The following is an 11,012-nucleotide window of genomic DNA, read 5'->3' on the forward strand; positions in this document are numbered from 1 at the left end:
AATCTAAATTCATCATGCACTTCGCGAATCAGTAATTTTTCCCTTTTAAATTTTTCCAAAAAATCAAACGAAACTTCCTAAGCTAAAACAGCATTGCCGTGTCTCAGCTAATTGTGAACTGAGCACTGTAAACAAAGGCGTTAATTGGTCGATGAGGAACCAATCAAAACTTGGGGAATTGATAGGATTATCGTCGCAAGTTTGGGTCAGAAGTTATAATTGTTTTTTATTATAATTTTTTGGGCTTTATTTTAATGCTATAGGATTTTAATTTGAAATTTACAAGAGTAATGAGATTGCACGCCTTATATCCAGATATTTATACTTAAATATAATTCTAACATTTTCATCGTACCTTTGAAATTGTAATAAAAAAATGAAAGAATTTCTCTCTCTCTCTCTCTGGGCCCCGAGAATTCCAAAATGGGCAAAATCTAAAACTCCAAATGACGGAAAGACTTCAGGCAGTGACCCTACCAATACACCCCCACCCCTTTCCTTCCTCCCCCATCTCCTCCTATCAAAAAACCCACACATGTGCAAGGATATAAAACTGTCCCTTAAAAAAAAAAAACTTCAGAAGCGATGATATGACCTAAACGATATTACCCCTGTAATTTCCGTCATTACATACCAGATGAAACGGGCTAATGAAAGTTTTTTTTTTAACCGCGGTGCTAATACCCTTCCTATCAGTCTATTTCTTTGTATATTGGGCTTCCGTTGCTACCTGTCTGTTGAAGAACGAAAAGGAAAGGAAGAGGAAGAGAATAATTAGTAAAGAGGAGTCCTTTGGATGGGCGACAGGTGTTGCCTACCTGTTGTCTTTGGCGGGAGGTGGAGGACCTCTTCGGCTGTCAGTGTAACGACTTCCCTGATGGCAGCATGAGGATGTTTCGATGGCTCAACCGTTGTTGGTCATCTGTGTGAGGATTTGTTCCCTCGGCAGCAAGTGGCTGTCTCGACGACTCGATCGTGGTTATCTGCTTTGTGGATGTGTCCCTGTTCGGCTGCCAGTGGCTGTCTCGATACCTCGGCCATGTTCGTCCGTTTGTCTGCATCCTCGTTGACGGTGGTGACAGTCTCGCCAACTCTTGGAGTTGGTCTGTTTTGTGGTGTGCTGCTTGGGTGGTATTTATTTTACTGCTCTTGTTGTATTTATTATGCTGCTTGATTTTGTATTTATGCCGTAATATTTATTTTACTGCTCATGTATTGTTTATTATGCTGACTGTTTTCTTTATTTTATGCTGCTAGTGTATCATTTATGGTATTATCTGTCTGTGAATTGTTTTATTGATTATTGAAGATTTAATTACATGAGTTTTATGTTGCTGCCTGTTATTTGTAATGTTTATTTAATTGACAATTTTAAGTGTGTCTTCTCCTGGACCTGACTCACTTGTATATAATGTAAATTAGTATGTACAATAAATTAATTTTAAGGCTGTATTTGTGGTTTTGTTCTGCTTCTTCTTTAATTGTCACCTTTCATCAGTCATTCCAGCCCAATCGCTTTTTTTTTTTGTTTAGAACCTGCTGGTCTCTGAAAGACGAGACCGTTATGGTATGTAAAGTCTCTTGCTACATTCATAAATAAATTAACCTTGAGATATATCTACAAATAAGCAGAAAATAAAGTTATTTACATCCATTAAAATGAATCATCGCCAGGCTTCGTAAACAGGTCATTTCGGGAAGTACGGTAATCGGAACAACCAATCACCACTGACGATGCTCATGACGCAATACGGCGTCAATGGGCGCCCCGTCCCACTTTACTGTGAAACAGCAGAAGCTGTTAATGAGTTTACAGCAGCCATTACCATAGGAGTTAGTTGTGGCTTCTGATTACTTCTGCAGGTGGGAGTGAGGTTATGACTACCCTGGACCTCAGAAATAAAAAAAATAGTTACTTGAACTTACAGCAGGCCTTAGGTGTGAGGAGTTATGAGTCACACTGGGGCCTTAGAAGTGCCAAAACTGGATTGAAAAAGGTGGGAGGTGGGTTAAACGAAGGATTAACGCCAATTCCTCGTAGAAACCTATGGTCGGTCATGGGTCACATGAAGGCCTAACAATCCAACGCAGTAAATAACTGGGTACAGCATCAGATTAAACCAGATTTCAAATGTATTTTTAGCAGTGAAATATAATATAATTACAATTGCAAAGAATTTACTGGTCATATATCGACACAGACCTACTCAATGACTGTGTCCATTCGGCCACGAGGGGATATATGCCACAAGTAATAATAATAATAATAATAATAATAATAATAATAATAATAATAATAATAATAATAATAATAATGGTGATGAACAATTAATAATAAAAATGAAAAAAAGTCTTTATATAATACTAATAATTCAAATGAAAGAAACTATAATGACGATAATAGTAATTCGGAAATAATAAAATCAATAATAAAAAATAATAATAATGATAAAAGAAATTAATTATAAAACGAAAAGTTAATAATAATAATAATAATAATAATAATAATAATTATTATTATTATTATTATTATTATTATTATTATAATAATTAGAATGAATAATAATGAAAGTAAAAATCATCATAAAATAATAATAAAAATAATAAAAATAATAGCAATAAATATCCAAATTATATAGTAAATATATTACCATATCAAGTAAACAGACTCTTCGAACACCTGAACGGTGTTCCTCATCAGTGTTAACATTAAAATGTAAAATGAGAAGGTGGTGTTCTTATGATTAGCTTTTGAAAATGGAGGGCGGGGCGAGAAGATAACAGACCATCACGGAAGTGCTGGTTCGGGTGTTGTTATGTTATTCCATATTCAACAGGCAGTTGCGCCAACCTCCTTGATCTCCGAACTTGCGAAGTTGCATCTGCCTGCGCTGCATAGGTGCCATAGTCGGAAACACCCACAGGGTCGTCGCTATCTGGAGAGAGAGGGCAAGAGGAAGCAGAGCATCAGGGTTCACACGGTCAACGTCAGTTTTGAAATTAAAATGTTTTATGTAGTGTTTGGCAATAAACCAGTTGATAAAAGGGACTTCATTTGTAAATGTCTTGTTATCTTCAAAAGATATTACCATGTTTATAGCAGCAGGAAAATCGGAGAGATTAAGAATCTTAACCACAAGTACCTCCCATTTTGAAACACTACAATGTCCGAGCAATTTTTATTGTAATTTTTTTACCATATGATAAAACCCTAAGCCCAGCAACCTCACCTTGCAACACGTGTATCATTGCCCTTTGACGAAGAAGTCTCAAAAGTAGGTGATTATACGAATAAGTACCAAAAGGATATAGAAAAAACACCGTGGCAAAGGCCCTTACCAAGAACAATAATAGCAACAAGAGAAACAAAGTGTTTACAAGTTCCCTGCCATGATTGCGGTGGTTACCAAGGTCTAGAGAATACACTCCGGGGAGGGTGGTAGGGGACTGGACGTAAGACAACGGGAACACAGAAGGGCCTATGATCTTTATGCACAGGGCAGCTCATAGTTTTAATTTAGACCACAGAATTAACTGAGATGGTGCACGAAGTATTTTTAAGAGTGACGATTCTCACGTTTGATTATTGAAGGTGCTGCTATAAACATGGGAATATCTTTTGAAGATAACACATTTGCAAATGAAGTCCCTTTTATCAACTGGTTTATTGCCAAACACTACATAAAACTCTTTAACTTCAAAACTGACGTTAACCGTGTGAACTCTGATGCTCTGCTTCCTCTTGCCCCCTCTCTCCAGATAGCCGACGACCCTGCGGGTGTTTCCGACTATGGCACATATGCAACGCAGGCAGGTGCAACTTCGCAAGTTCGAAGATCAATGAGGTTGGAGCAACTGCCTGTTGAATCTGGAATGACCTAGCAACACCCGAACCAGCACTTCCATGATGGGGCTGTTATCTTCTCGCCCCGCCCCCCATTTTTAAAGGCTATTCATAAGAAAACTACCCACTCATTTTATATTTTAACGTTAACACTGATGAGGAACCCTTTCAAGTGCTCGAAAGTCATTGTTTCTTTTACATAGTAATATATTTCACTATATAATTGTGGATTTTTATTACACAGATTGTTTTTCACGAGATTGTTAATTCCTTAGCAACAACAACAACAACAATAATAATAACAATAGTAACATTATTATTATTATATATTATTATATTACAGATCCCGCCAATGGGCCGTCACAAGTGAACAAACACCCCTCAAAAAATCTAAAAATAAATCCCTCACGGAGGAGTTCCAGAAACGACCTCATCGAGGGAGAGTAGAAGCGGCTTCATCGAGCGAGAGAGTAGAGAAACGGCCTCATTGAGGGAGTAGAAACGGTCTCGTCGAGGGAGAGAGTAGAAACGGTTTGATCGATGGGAATAAAAACAACCTCGTCAAGGGAGGTTAGAAACGGCCTCGTTGAGGGAGAGCAGAAACGGCCTCGTCGAGGGAGAGCAGGAACGGCCTCGTCAAGGGAGAGTAGAAACGGCCTCGTCGAGGAACAATTTTGTCAAGGGAGCAGAAACAGACTGCTTGAGGGTAATAGAAACTTCGTCGAGGGAGAATAGAAACGGCCTCGTCGAGGGAGAGCAGAAACGGCCTCGTCGAGGGAGAGGACAGAAATGGCCTCGTCGAGGGAGAGGGCAGAAACGGCCTCGTCGAGGGAGAGGGCAAAAACGGCCTCGTCGATGGAGAGTAGAAACAGCCTCGTCGAGGGAGAGTAGAAACGGTCTCGTCGAGGGAGAGGGCAGAAACGGTCTCGTCGAGGGATAGTAGAAACGGCCTCATTGAGAGTAGACACGGCCTCATCGAGGGAGTAAAATCCTGATAGATGGGGATACCGGGAAACAAACACCCGGATAAACATTTTAAAACGCACGCAGGAATAAATTTGGTTTCGCTAAGCTTTCTGTTTCATGAGAGTTCGATGGTCTTTAAAAACAAATTTTTAGTTCTTGTGAAAAAACTGTTGTTTCTCGTCAAATAAATCGTTGTTTCTCGTAAAAAAAATTGGTATTTCTCATAAAAAATTATTTCTTGTAAAAAAATTTTTTTTTTCTAATAAAAAATTGTTGGGTCTAGTAGAACTTTTTATTTTCCGTTAAAAAACAAATTTTTAGTTCTCGTGAAAAAAACTGTTGTTTCTCGTAAAATAAATCGTTGTTTCTCGTAAAAAAAAAATTGGTATTTCTCATAAGAAATTATTTTTTGTAAAAATTTTTTTTGTTTCTAATAAAAAATTGTTGGGTCTAGTAGAACTTTTTATTTTCCGTTAAATAAATTTTATGTCAATACCCACATAAAATCTGATGAGTTTACATTAAAGTAAATGTCCCTCACCCCCCAAAAAAACTGTAGCCACGAGTTAACAAATATGAAGGAGTTCCAAAATGAGAAGGATCGCGCTATGCAGACGAGTTAAAACCAAAATGAGAATAAGTAATTTCTAAACTAACACAACACCCCGCCGCCCGCCAGCCACCCCCCCCCCTCCCGACAAAATAAACACATCAGCTATGGAAAAAGGGATATCGAGCCCGCATATCAAGACACCAATTGTTCCAGGAAATGAGGAAGAAAATGTCATAAAAGACAAGTATATAAAAAGATAACAACCCTTGTCTGAAAGATGTATTAAAAGTTGATAATGACTCAAAAGCTAGCTACATGAAATTTAAAAACAACAAGGATGAAACATTACTTCATAAAATGCTCACCACAGACAAAAGATACAGGAATGCTAATGATAAGCTCAAAGTATTGTACCTAACAAGTTCCTAATGGGTTTTATGTAATACAAGGCTTCGAACGTACCGAATGTGCATCAAAAACCAAAATTTAAAGAACTATAATTTGGATGGACAAAACGTTTATTTTTCAAAATTCCACACGTAACAGGACACAGATCATTCCTTAAGTACAACAAAGAAAAAGCAAGCGTAAAATATACAAGTGATCATATACTGTACGTATGCTACAAAATAGTTTATTGAGTTTTAATTAACCGTTTGGTCAGTTAGGAAGAAAAGTAGTGAAATACATGAACATATGACAAAAAACATCTGTTTGGCATATATTAGTGCAGAAATATATAACCGACAACAAATACATAGAGGAACATTGAAATGAATGGAGTCAGATACGAAAAAGTTGTGAAATCTTCATATAAACGATACGCCAACTTTTTATATGTCCCACGAACTTCAAAGAAAAAAGTGAAAACTCTTAGCTTTTATGAGAAAATTGGCATTCAAAATCATTAATGACGTTATTCAAGAAACTATAAAATGACAACTCACTAGGGGCTGCCGGACGCAGCAAATACAGTATTATTTGACGGAGCCTCCTCCAAAAATAGATTCCTTCTTGAACTAGTATCCCCCTCCCTTACGTTTCTCGCTCCCCCTCTCTCACAGGTTGACTGGACAATTTCAGTTTCTCACTAATACTGCTCTAAGCTTGAAGGGTTGCTGGTTTACGCTAGTCAACTGTATTTTTGGGGAATATTCTATGCAACACTCAGTTCTCTCTCTCTCTCAATATCGACACTCGTTAAACAGTGTTCTTAACATTTTGATAGGGTTGAAAAGGTAAACTAAATATAAAGGGAAAAGTGAACACATTTATAATAAAAACATGTATATGGCATAAAACTATAGATTTTTTCTCCCAAAGCTACCACATCCATATTCACCTTACTATGCATCCCATTTCCTCACGTAGCCTCTTACTCATCTCTACAAGCAGAACAAACAGTTTTTCAAAATGTAACTTAACTTCAGTATATACGTCATTTCTGGTTGTCAGTAATAACAGAAATAAAAAAAGAAAGAAAACGGAAACAGCAGTATGGCTTGTTGGTTGGTTTAGAAGTTACCCATATGCCAGCACGGGATCCTGCTCTAAGAACAATAAGGGTGCTAAGGTGTGACAGGCGATAGGAGGTCTGGCTGTCACCTCCGGACTCTATCCAGCCAGAACTACTTCTTCGTTTTAACGTGCTTTTATACCCATTTTTTTTTATATGGGGTAAGCACGGTGCCTTCTTTGAAGGACTTTGATTTGGCGGTGGGGTAGGCCGTAACCTCGACCGGCTGCCCTGCCTGACATCGCTTAGACCCCGGTAACGAATGTGTACGTGTATTACAGAAACCCCCGCTCCCTTTCTCCCAGCAGCACGAGGAGAACTGGGCGGGTAGTCCGACAGTTCGAGACGTGTGAGGTGTCTGTTATGTTTTTTTTTTAGAAGATGTTGGAATGGCTTTGTTTATGTGTGTATTAGTCTGTAACATCCATTTGCTTTCAGCAAACCTATCCGTTGATTACATACGTAATCCCGGGATGTCTACACGGATAGCAAAGTTTCCGCCTCTGACTGGTCGGCGTCGAATCGAAATCCACACGAATTCGATGGGAGTACACTGATAGCAAAAGCAGGAAGTATGATGGTGAGACTAACTGTTATCCACACCCATGAAAGGTAGTCATTTACATTTTGAGTCGAGAAGATATGAACCAGAATCAGCACAAACTCGAAGACATCAAATAAATAAATAACTAAAACTAGAGCCACAAAAAAAAACTCCAGAAATGGCTCTTCCAGAACTGTGTAGGCAAGCGAGATGGGTAGAAAGGGCAAAAACTAGGAGCTGTGGGTCATTGTATTATGTCTTTTCGTTTATTTTATGACTGTTCCTTTGTAGTCCAAACTTATTTTATGTCGGTGTATTCGTAAGGATATTAGTTTCACTATTATTTCTAGTCTCATTTAATAAAGTGTGGTTCTTATTTTCCTAAAGAAAGAGGTGAATGAGGGAAAATGTCCAGAGGAAGGGTAGGGGTGTCGTACAATCCCTACCCACGCCAGATTATGTTTACAAGAAAGCCAACTTATTGAACACCTGCCATCATCATGTGAGCTCATAACTGTACCTCGTGCCTGAATGGTGTTGGATGAGGGATACCATAACACATAAAAAATGAATTAATGAATCAATGACTTTTTGATGGGGTAGCATATTAGATATGGTTTAGTTCTTACGTATTTACTGAACCTTGGTTTCTGGGGATTGGTGGGAGATTTACCTGGCAAGGTATTTTTTCATATAATTAAAGTTTCGGTCTGTTCAATTCCACTCACTTGGGCTACACTACGGAATGAGCTACTTGGTTAAGTTACCTGGGGTTTCATTTCTTAAGAATCGTATTTTGTGTCAGGTAAGCTAATTCAAAGTTAAAAAAAGTAATATCAAGAGCAAGATAAAGGTAAAACTTCAAACTCTTTACAAGCAAATACCAGTTTACATGTATATCTAACCGAGTTAAAAATCAAAAGCCAACTATATAGTGTGGAAGCAATATGTGACACTAATGTTTTCCTGCAGAGCAAGTGCATAGACCAGAGCTTTGGGGTGTGGCAATGACCTTGCTGTCCCGCAGCTTGACGGTGATCTGAGAGGCAGTCTCTAATGTGATTCATTATCATTTGTATAATCAAATATCGTCGCAAAACTAGATACAGCTACTAGTTAATCACACTTTTTGTCAGGTTGATACATCGTCTGAAAGGATCATTGTGACTATTCTTATTATGAGTCATAGATCTGTTATATGATACTGTTTCTGTCTGTGAGATCCAAAACCTAATTCATTCGTGCATATTTACTATATTGCTAGCATATGTTGAATGATGCCATAAATATCAATCTAACGTATGTGCGTGAGCAATCCGTGTTATTGGTGTTTTAGGATCCCTGTTAGTGTGGACATTTTTGGCTAGCTTTGTTGTAAGACAAACACTATGCATACCTTCATGTGAAGTAGGGAAACGGACGCTGAAAACATTTTACATTACACTGTGAACAATATTCATACATGAAACAACAACCTAAACATCCATATATAAAGGACAAACGTGAAATTGTGGAGAAATTTCTTATATTAGTAAAATGTGCGCAAAATTCTAAAAAAATATATTACTTTTACACCTAAGATGTCATTTGAGCGTGTAATTTAGTTTTCGTGAAAGCTTGTGATGTAATTATGTCGAATTCGCTAAGCATTTCCATTGGAAATCGTTGTTTAACCCATGAAAAACCAATTATGTCTATCAATAACGGGAGACTATGGTGGGGGGAGGTGTAGATTATTTGGTGAGGAAAACTAAAACTGGTGGAATACAGGGATAAATCCTAACCTAAAATGCCATGTCCTGCCATAACAGGAAGAATGAAACCCCTATAGTCTACGTAACCTGGCCTAGGGACCTGAAAATTATAGTGAAAACAGTGATGCATCACAGCCTAACCTAACATAACCTGCGACACAGGTCCCTACCTGATCGAATTGGAGCATTCGGGTCGTTTCGGCCGGAAGTCATTTAGGCCGTAAGCACGTTTACGTGCAATATGGGCGCCGTGTTTAGTACCAGCCCCTCGGGGATGTACGTAAAACATGAAATAATAATGGGAAATACCATAAACATAACGACTTACATTGTTTTGGATGTTAAGGCCTCAGTGACTTATGGCCGAAACGACCAGGACCGGAATTGCCCCATGAGGGCTTAAAATTTAAAACTACTTAGGCTACTACCTCTGTAATCTTCATTTTCGGAACCTGTAAACGACGAAATACGCTGTTCCCTCCACATTTTCATTGGAAAAATGTGGCATGATCAGTGAACAATGAAGCCACAGTAAATTTTAAATTATTCTTTAGGTTTCTGTGAACTGATTGCTGTGAGACATCAGTCAAACATGTTAGGCCCATGACTGAATAAAGTGAAAAGTCCACGAAATTAAAAACTAATGAATAAAACATGAAAAGGATCATATCATTGGTGAATTGAATAAAACGTTTGTCACTAGTTCATGGCAAATAATTACAAAAAAATAAAAAAAGGCCGTGGCAGCATATCCAGGCCGAATTCCGTTAAGAAGCTCTCCTGAATATTATTGAACATATTAAAATTAACAGATATTTCAGCTTCCTACCAAATATACATTTGCAACGATTTTCATATGGGCGAAAAGCGTCTTATAATTGACTTAAATACTCGAAAAACACATATTTGGAGTATGTTATCATAAAATTAAAATTAACATATATCATACTCTACATTCCATTAAGTTTAACCTTTGACAGGCCTATACAAGTATCATTTAATCATAAAAAATCTCTTGTCTTAAGTAGTGGGGACATTGTATCTCTAATTATTTCATATTTGAATGTACAATAACACACTACTAAATTTGATAAATTGTTAATCACGCCATTATCAAAGGTAGGCCTAGCTTAAAACTCCTTTCTTAAAGAGTTCATAGAAAATTTTTGCAAAAAAATTGATCGAATTGCAAAATGTTGTAAAAACTGATCGAATTGTAAAATGTAATAATGTACTGAGGCATGCCTCAAGTTAAATTTTAACCTGCAAGTACAGTGCACTTGAAATTTAATTCAAGATATATTGGATAATGACTTTCTTAAAGCTCGGCAACGCCTCTAATCAACTGCTCATCACGCTAGTATCTTACATAGGCCTAGCTTAAAACACCTTTCTTAAACAATTTGTGGCAAGATTGTAGAACTTGCTAATGTACTGAGACATACTTCACGTTAAATATTAAACTTCGGCAGTGCAATGCAGTTGAAATTTAATGAGAGATACAGAGAAAAATTGTTTTCTGAAGGCAACACCTCCAACCCAACTCTGTATGACCTAGACCAGTGGTTTTCAACCTGTGGGCCATGACCCACTGGTGGGCCATGGGCAGTTCAAAATATTTAAAAAATGAAAAATCATTTACAGTAAATGCAGGCCAATGCTTTCCTTCATAAATGAAAATGTGTAACTAATAAAGTGATCTGAAAAATAATTTCATAAGTGAAAATGTAAAACTAATAAAAAAATGCTTTATAATACTTCTATTATCATCATTATACAGTTCTGAAGGGCAGTGGGTCATGAGCATTTAGGGATGCCAAAAATGGGCCATGGGC

Source organism: Macrobrachium rosenbergii, chromosome 13 (genome assembly GCF_040412425.1).
Source record: "Macrobrachium rosenbergii isolate ZJJX-2024 chromosome 13, ASM4041242v1, whole genome shotgun sequence".
In the NCBI taxonomy this organism is placed as follows: domain Eukaryota; kingdom Metazoa; phylum Arthropoda; class Malacostraca; order Decapoda; family Palaemonidae; genus Macrobrachium; species Macrobrachium rosenbergii.